Source organism: Abramis brama (assembly GCF_963993115.1).
Source record: "Abramis brama genome assembly, chromosome: 2".
NCBI classification, from domain to species: Eukaryota; Metazoa; Chordata; class Actinopteri; order Cypriniformes; family Leuciscidae; genus Abramis; species Abramis brama.
The window spans coordinates 22,341,661-22,351,938 of NC_139964.1; positions in this window are offsets into that span (position 1 = coordinate 22,341,661).

Below are 10,278 nucleotides of genomic sequence, written 5' to 3' on the forward strand. Positions count from 1 at the left end.
GACACAGTCTCAGCACCAGAGCAAGACTCAAGTTCGCTACTCTGCTTATTTCAGCTCACCAAAGACTCTGATTCCTGCTGCCCCAAGGTCATAACTGACCTGCAGTTGAATGATGTAACCACTACTGACATTATACTCGCACTGTGGGCAGACAACTCAGCCATCAGTCTCTCACTATTCAATGCTCTCATTGAAGACACACCAGACCTTCCTTCTCCTAGCAAGCGCACCCGTTTTCCTTTGAACTCATGCCCATCAAACATGGTGACTGCCAAAGGTATCTGCGCTTTGAACTTGAAATGGAACTACCGGTGTCTGACACATTACTTCCTGATCCTTCCGGACCCACCCCATGATGTCTACATTGGAGCAGACATCCAACCAACACTGAGAACCTCCTGTCAGGCCAGACCATTCCAGAGGTCTGCACTCTAATCAACGAACAGGAAGCTATGGTACCAGCTTACACCAAAGGGGTCGCTGTTCGGCTCAACATGCGATGTGGTCAAACCCTAAACCACACGCTGGGCTTCTTCCAACCTTCACCTGAATGTGTGGAACTTGGACTCCCCTAAGCCACATCCTTAACTGAAGTGTCATCTCGTGTAGTCTACATCCTCTTTAACAACTGCACAGCAATGGACATCAGAATTCACAAGGCCTACCGGATGGGATCGCTAGTGAGTCACGACTTCCATGACTTTGAACTTTCCTTACCAATCATTGGGCCCATCCCATCTTCAATGATACCAGAAGGGAGCACAGAAAACACAGTATTCACAACACCCTTCAAAATCATCTCCATCGCTTCAGTCATGCCGGTGGACAAAGACCAGGTATGAGAACAGAACTGACAGAGGACCGACACCTTGCAGCATACACAGTCTCCAAGCAGCCTGCCTGCGAGACTGATGAAACTGCTGCACCTCTGCCTGCCAACACAACAGACGACACACCGACAGAGGAGCCGGATCCAGGATTTGAGTCTCAAGTTCAGCAAATTCTAAAAGACGCAGACGCAGTTAAGGATGATCCAGATCGACAAAAACTCAGACAAGTCCTTTACAAGTTCAAAGCGTCATTTGCCAAAGGACTCTTTAGATTGTGGTCTCATCAACCTCCACAACGTGCGCATCCCAACGCACCCTAATGCTCCTCCTACTTTTGTCAAGCAGTACAAGATCCCCATCGTGTCACACGAACCGGTGCAAGAGATCATCGAATCCATGCTTGAGAAAGGTGTCATTCGTCCATGCAACAGCACCTATTCTGCCCCCATCTGGCCCGTCCTCAAACCAAACGGCAAGTGGGGACCCACCATTGACTACAGGAAACTGAATCAGCAGGTGCCACTGTCACTATGGCCCATGACCCAGCTGGAGCAAGAAATACCCAGAATCAGAGGGGCCACAATCTTCTCTACACTTGATGTGGCCTCCGGATTCTGGACCATACCAGTGCATCCAGAAGATCAGCACAAGCTAGCTTTCACGTTTGGAAACCGACAGTTCACTTTCACAAGGTGTCCGTTCGGCTATGCCAACTCACCTGCTGAGTTCAACATCTTCCTGAACAAAGCATGCCCAGATGCCAGAATGAGAGGTAACCTTATCTACGTAGATGATGTTCTCAAGAAAAGCACAACAGTGGCTGACCACCTGAAAGAGATAGACTATGTTTTGAACCAATTATCCACTGGCGGCGCCAAGATCGCCCTCCACAAAGGACAGTGGTGTCGAACCAAGGTCAAATATGTGGGCCTACTCATCGGATCACAGGGCATCGAACCGCAGTCCAGCCATATTCCAGCCATTCGAAACATCAAGCCACCCACCAACATCTCAGAGCTGCGAAGTTTTCTAGGGGTGTGCAATTACTCACGGCAGTTCATCGAAAGCTACTCAGACATTGCAAGACCTCTAACTGCTCTTCTGAAAAAGGACTGCCCATTTGTATGGACAGAGGTTCAAGAAAATTCCATGAATGAGCTAAAACGACATCTATGCACAGCTCCATGTCTGGCCTACCCCGATCCACAAAAAGAGTTCTACTTAGAAGCTGGATTCTCCAACCACTGTCTCAGTGCTGGCCTATACCAAAAGCATGATCAAGACAAAAGAGTAGTCGCATATGCCAGCAAGACACTACTTCCACCAGAGACTAAATTCTCAGACTGTGAAAAAGCTCTGCTTTGTACTGTATGGGCCATCCAGAGATTCTCCAACTACATTGGAGCTCAAAAGGTTATTATAGAGACTTGCCACCAGCCCGTAATGTTCCTCAACAGCCAACGCATCCGAGATGGCGTGGTCACTAATTCACGCATAGCCACGTGGTTAATGGCCCTCCAGGGACGCAATGTTGAGGCACGATATGCTCAGAATCACAAGTCTGCGCTGGGCAACGGCTTGGCTGCCTGCCAAAACTGCTCTGGTAACACACCAGCTGCGATAGTGGATGCAGAGGAACCCCAACAGCAACAACTGACCTGTCACAGGTATTTTGAAGAGAATGCGTGCCAAGGTATGCCCACAGCCTACGTTGATGGATGTTCCTGCAACCACAAGCAGGTGCGGGTGTGCTCTGGGTAAATGACCTGCCTTGCCCACCACAACACTTCAAGTTGGGTCCTCAGTCATCACAATATGCTGAGGTAGCAGCCATTTTCATAACTCTGCAAATCGCATCAGCCCATAACATCAGAGAACTCCTTATCTGCACAGACTCCAACTATGCCAGACTCAGTTTCACATGCCACCTTCCAGGCTGGAAACAAAATGGCTTTAAGACTGCAAACAACAAGCCTGTCAAACACCAACACCTGTTCCAAGAATGTGATAACATCACAAGAACACACGACATGATCGTCTACTGGAAGAAGGTGAAAGGCCACTCTAGACAACCGGGTCTTGACAAAGACCTAAATTACCGAACTGATGCCCTTGCCAAGACTGGCGCACTACACGGCAATCTATGGTCACCTCCAACTCCACCACCCACCTTTAATGTTGCAGTGATAACCCGCAGCAAGCGAACTTTTCCTGCAACAGTGCCCACCTCAAAGCCGCTAACGCTGGCTCCGCAAATTTCAAATAACGACATAGTGGACATGCAAGCACACATCCATACAGACTATGCTAAACCACCTCTCAGACCCCTCCAAACACCCTATCACGCCGTCTGAACTCACTGATAAACCGTGCCTCAGGCGCCTGCATGAAATCAAACACATGCTGTGTGTAAAGCACAACATTCTGTGGTTTGCACCTGATGACACCATAACACCAAGGCTTGTGGTGCCACAATGCAAAAGGGGGGTCATGCTAATGTATGCCCACAACGCACCATGTGCCGGACACCACGGCACCAGAGCCACTTATGAGCCACTGAAACAAGTGGCATACTGGCCCGGCATGCGACAAGATGTGGCAGAATATGTCAGAGAATGCCTGGTTTGCTGCCAGTTTCAACCAGCAAACCCAAACCACAGAGCCCCACTGCAACGCAGAGGAGTCACGTTCCTGTGGTCAGACCTCCAAATCGACTGGGTAGGACCTCTGCCCAGGTCGACGAGGGGCAACAAGTACTTCCTCACAGTCGTGTGCCAGTTCACCAAGTGGGTAGAGTGTCTTCCAGCACCCGATGACACTGCCCAGACCACGGCATACCTCCTAATGAACCACATCTTCTCCAGGTTCGGACTGCCAATGAGAGTCAACTCAGACAGAGGCACTCACTTTACAGCTGAGATTATGCAGCAGGTCTGGAAACTCCTGGGGGTACAAGTTCAACTACACATCAGTCATCATCCAATCTCATCTGGCCAAGTGGAACGATCGAATCGAACTGTGGTTAGCATGCTGAGAAAGTATGTGTCTGCCAACCAGAAAGACTGGGATGTGAAACTTCCGCTGGTGCTAATGGCCATCAGAGCCACCCCATAAGAATCAACTCGTGTGTCTCCCTTTGAACTAATGACTGGGCAGCAGATGACACTGCCACTGCACTTGCTGTATCAACCAGGAGACTCCAGCCTTGTCACAGCCTACACCACTCACCAGTACCTCGACGAGCTCCATCGGCACCTGAAAACGATGTTTGCTTTTGCCCAACAACAGCTTCAAAAGAGTGCTAAAGGCCAGAAGACATACTATGACTGTAAAGCATCACACCAGGAACTGGATGTGGGCAACAGGGTCTGGTATTATAGCTTCACTCAGCCACCCCAGACAGCCTCCCATCAGCTGTCAAAGAAATTTCTGCCCCACTGGACGGGACCTCATGAGATTGTGGACAAACTCTCCCTGTTGCGTACTGAATCCAACTCAGCCGGGGACAGAAAGAACGTTTTCAGATGGGTCCACCGAAATCAAATTAAAAGACATGTGGCTGCTAGCAGGGAAAGGCAGGGAGGGGCCAATGCAAATTAAACTCAGTTGCAGTCCTCAGAGCGAAAAGACTGTCCTGCCCAACCAAGGACAACCGCAATCGGACATCACCTCACCAGGTCCAGCATCAGGCATTGTACTGATGGAACAACCTGGCCTCCTGATCACAAACTGCAGGACCCACACCCAGAAAGTGTATGTTCGACTTGACCCTCGCAACGTCTACCGAGCACACCACCCCAGTGCAATAGCACAATACAGCTGGGCAGGTGCCCGATGGACAGAGGACTCCCTCGCTCACGCTGAGGCCGATGTCGAGCACATGCTCAGCCAACTGGAGAAGATGACCATCACACAATCGGAGTTAGGCAGACACAACCGCTGCACCAAACGGTTCCTGGGAGCTTTGCTCGGAGCCGCCGCTGCCGTCGGAACCCTGTTTAACATTGGCATGTCTAGTGTCAACGCAGTGAGCCTAGCCACCATGAGGCGGCATGTGACTCAAATTCAGACCGAGATTCCACAGTTGAGAGAGCAACTCACAACACAGAGTGAGTCCCTGCAGACCATCGGCAAATCATTGAAGGGGACTGTGGTGATTCTCAATACCCACAGCGTCCTGCTGAACCAAACAGTAAAATGAAGCAACTGTTTACAGTCTTCCAAAATGATTTTGCCCAGACTCAGCTGGTCACAGCCCTGATGACAGACATGCTGCGGGAGGTGAGCTCCTCCATTGACAGTTTGGCCATGGGTAGAATCCCACCGTACCTGGTACCCTTGAGCCTTGTGCAAAATGTGCTGGCCTCCACTACACCAACTGACCCTCTTCAGACCCACCTCGCCTACTCTCTGGGTAGCGCCATCCCACTACACGTCGACCCCGAGCAAAGAGAGGTGGCCTTCCTCCTAAACCTGCCCATCGAATCAAACAAAATCTACAGACTCAAGGACATTGTCAGTGTCAGGTTTTGGAAAGGTAACACCCACATCAAGATACACACTCCAAACGTGGTGGCCTACCATGACAGCAACCCACAGCTATACCTAGCCCCAAACCTGCACATGTGTACTCTGACCAAAGACATTCACTATCTCTGCCCCAGCAAACCCTTCCTCAGAGACAACACTGAAAGAATCTGCGGGTTGCAGCCCATGATCAGCAATACACGCTGCCCTGCCGAGGCCAAGCCTCGCACGCAAATCACCGAAACGCAAGCAGAGATCGTGGGTGATCGGTGGCTCGTCAACACTCCTGTTCGTACGGCCACCCTGACTTATGACCAACATGACACGGCCACCCGTGTCAACCTGCTTAACCAGAGTATGTGGATTTAAGTACCAAAAGGTGCCATCCTCCACCTTGATGATCTGGCATTGTATCATCTTCCGAGTGAAGAGTATCGATCAGAGCTGGAAATACCATCCTTCTTCAAGAATCGCAACTTCACCCTAGATCCAGAACTGGAACTGAGGATTGAGAAAGGGGGGTTCCAGCTCATTACTCCCATCGACACAGCCCTCCAAGCACTGTCCCGACTGCCTATCCTGTCCAACTCACCTGTCGTCCAAACTTGGACTGCCGCCGACACGGCACTTTGCCTCTCTATAGCAGTAGGCTACACCCTGACACTGGGCCTGGCCTTCTTCCTGTTTAAAAAGGTCAACGAGACGCGAGCGGCCATGACCAAGCACAGGGATGCTTTTTCTCAAGGCTTCAAACGGAAACTGCGGAAAAAAGGTACCAAGGCAGAGACCGTGTCAGACCTCATCGAGATGGACCCTCAGCCCCAGGAACTCAAGGCTGAGGACAAGTAGGAAACACCTGCTATACGACCATCATGAGTCACCTGCCATCCGACTATTATGATGACTGTCGTCCGACGATGTCCACACATGAACTTCGTCGGCCGAAAAGGGGGACTGTAGCGTATGGACAAACTCACGATGACTTGTCATTTTAAGATTCAGAAATGCTTTTAACCATCGACCTAATAAATGTAAATCACAGCTTAGCGCCGATGAGTCTGAATCAAATTGCCCCTTTGACACGTTTGTGGCCGAGTGGACGTTTAACAGAACCACCTCCAAACTCCTCTCTTTGAGCTTCAAACAGATCGTAATCAATTCGAACCCCCTCTCTCTGCAAGCAAGAAATCCAGATGGCTCGAAGAGACCCCTCTGAGATGCCAAATACACACACACAAACATTCTTTGCATTTAACTCAGAATATAAGTGATTCAAAAGTGTATATGATGTATTCCTGTATGCATGTATGATTAGCCCCTTTTATTAGCCTAGTGTGACTTAGTTGAACTCTAAGTGCCTATTTTAAAGAATAAGAATGTATCTCTATGTTTGTATCTTTCAGATATACCAATCTTGGTACCTAATTAAACCTCTCGGTGTGCCTAAGATAAATATATGTAGTAGGTTATGATAAAATGTATTATACTGTGTTTACCATCATTTGGATTAGAAATGACAAATCCTAACACCGTCATAAACCATGCAAATTAGGCCGTCAAGCGGATACAAAGAAACTCTTTCCCGCTCAAAATGTCTTAATCCGATTGGTCTAACTACCCAAAAGAAGGTTGGGCTTCGAACTCCTTAAAGAAGGATGCACACGCCATGGTCTTTGCTTCTTGTGTTCTTAGTTCTTAGTGTTTTGTTTGGTCTTGTCTTGTCTTTTGCTTTGTCTTCTCTTCAAGTTTATCCGCTCTCCATTTTGTTTTGTGTTTTACTTTTGCTTTTTTGTTTTTTGTATTAGTCGTATCTCCGGCTCCTTGCCTTGTTTTAGTCTCGTGTTCACTCATCTCTACCTACCAGCGAAACGGACTTTAAACTAAGTTTCTGGCAACTCTTACAAGTAAACCGTTTGAACTTCCCGCGAACTACACGAGCTCCGGAAGAACCGAAAGAACGCGTCCAACTAACGGACACACCGAGAACGGACACTCACACACACGCATTCCTGCTCAGCGACAAAGTTCAATGCAAGTATTCTTTTTACTGAGATTTAAATGTGTTAAGGTTATCTGCCCCTGCTTAAGGTGATTTTGATTCTTTGCTGGTTCTCAAAGGTTCATTGTTTGTGATATGTTTGCCATTCTGTAATCTGCTCTTTCTTCATTTATTTACTTTCATTATACTATTCATATATGTATTCTTTGTTAGATGTAGTTGTATGTTTATAGTTTCATTTATTAAAAACCCATTATACGCTTGATTGTCTCTGTTTGCTGCTCATAGAACAAAGCCTCTTAAATGTGTGATCTTAGCTACAAGCTTTATAAAGTGTGATTAGCCTACAAGTTAATAATCTTATAAAAGAAGAAAGTTATTCCTCATGGCCAGAGGAATAGCCTTTCTTGAGAGTTTATAAGAAGAATCCTCTTTGAGAGTCGATAAGAAAATCGCATAATTTGATGTGACATTAATTTCGTAGGCATTCACAAATTTGATCTAGCCCATCTGTATATTCATAGTTGATTGTAATTCGTTGTGGTTAATTATCTATGTATAGAGATACAAATATACAGGCTATGTATTCCCTTTTTGGGCGATTTAAAATGTGTAGGTAATATGGCTGATAACCAGTATGATTAATTATTAATGATTAATTATTGATTATTAATTATTAATTATACATTCCCCTCATTTGAGCTGATTTCGTTACAATGCCTTTGGACTGGCAGACCGGGGTGGTGGTCCCTGCGGGGGTGTGCTCCAACTATAGGGGGATCACACTTCTCAGCCTCCCCGGGAAAGTCTATGGCAGGGTACTGGAGAGGAGACCACAGCCGATAGTAGAACCTCGGATTCAGGAGGAACAGTGCGGTTTTCGTCCCGGTCGTGGAACACTGGACCAGCTCTATACCCTCTCCAGGGTGCTGGAGGGTTCATGGCAGTTTGCCCAACCAATCCACATGTGCTTTGTGGATTTGGAAAAGGCATTCGACCGTGTCCCTCGCGGTGTCCTGTGGAGGGTGCTCTGGGAGTATGGGTTCCGGGGCCCTTTGCTAAGGGCTATCCGGTCCCTGTACGACTGGAGCAGGAGCTTGGTTCGCATTGCCGGCATTAAGTCAGACTTGCTCCCGGTGCATGTTGGACTCCGACAGGGCTGCCCTTTGTCGCCGGTTCTGTTCATAATTTTTATGGGCAGAATTTCTAGGCGCAGCCAGGGGCCGGAGGGTGTCAGGTTTGGGGACCACACAATTTCATCTCTGCTCTTTGCGGATGATGTTGTCATGCTGGCCCCATCAGACCGGGACCTTCAGCATGCACTGGGACGGTTTGCAGCCGAGTGTGAAGGGGCTGGGATGAGAATCAGCACCTCCAAATCCGAGGCCATGGTTCTCAGTCGGAGTTCCTGCCTCAAGTGGAGGAGTTCAAGTATCTTGGGGTCCATATATATATATATATATTTTTTTTTTTTTTTTTTTTTTTTAGCTACCCTAAGTCTGGTTAGAAGGTTGAAGGACTCTCATGAGGCCTCCCTGTTATATCAGCCTGGAGGCGCTCCTCTTATTTAGGGTACCTTGTTAGAGTGCCCAGCCTCCACAATGTTTCATAGCACTGTGTAGATCCAGGATTGAGTAGAGTTACTCCCCTCGTTTGCAAGGGTTGTAGAGCGCTATGCTGAGTTCTACTCTCTAGGATGCCCATCTGTTCCGGTTTCATAAGAAACTATTGGTTTTTGTGAGAGACTCTCTTTAGGAAAATAGACAGGTTGTTGGCAAGACTAGGTCAGTTGACCAGGTCAGCCTCCCTGGTGGCATGTGGGGTTGACTCTATGTCCCCCTCTGAAACTGACTGGACGGGACTCCTTTCAGATGCCCTGGCCATATTCCCTTAAAGGAACCCCTTCCATGGAAGCTGTTGGTTTCAAGCCCTTGAGCTGCTTGGTAGGCTTTTCTGTGTTTGGAGGCCTCTTTGAGGCTCACTTTGGATTTCCACTAACTGTGGAACGGCTGCGGATCGGCTCTGCTGCATGTCGGCTCCGTGCTATGTCATCCTTCAATACCCACCAGGTCCAGATTTGTTGCAGAACGGCTGCGGCCATGACTGACAGCTGAAGTTACAAGGACCCGCGAATTCACGTATGATCGTGCGATAAAAGTCCTGAATCACCCCGGAGGGCTGCGGATCGCCGGAGTTGGAACGCAGCCGTTCCGCAGTCAGTGAAAATACACACATTGACTTTAATGGAAACCTATTGACTCCGCCGCCATTCCGGAGCAGATCCGCAGCTGTTCAGCAGTTGGTGGAAATTAGAGGTTATAGCCTGGGCAGTGACCATATGGAATAATGTCACTGACAGCCTGTTTGTGACCCGAAGAGGGAGTGTGTTCTTGGCATTTCAGGTTGAAACTGCCAGTTCTGACGTTTTTGTCATGAGCCATAATTGGCATGCACTCCCCTCAGCATGGTGGGTTTGTACATCGTTCACCAATAGCGTCATCGACGCAGTGTGAGTTCCCTGCGGAACGTCTAGGTTACGACTGTAACCTCTTTTCCCTGAGAACAGGGAATGAGACACTGCGTCGTTAGCCATGACTCCGAGATGCCTGCTGAACAGTCCCTTCATACGAAAGTGGATGACATGTTCTCTAGGCGCCCCTTTAATACGTCTGGGTCGCACTAGTAAGCTGTCGCCGGTCAAATTCAATTGCCATGATTGGATAGTTTTTCAGACACTGGTTCACGTGGAGGGCATTCCCCAATAGCGTCATTGACGCAGTGTCTCATTCCCTGTTCTCAGGGAACAGAGGTTACAGTCGTAACCTAGACGTTTTCAACATATGTTCTTGATTTTTAACAGTGCACTTCTTTGTAATTATGAACATGTTCCTTAAAAGCCTAACTAGTTTAACGAAATGTATT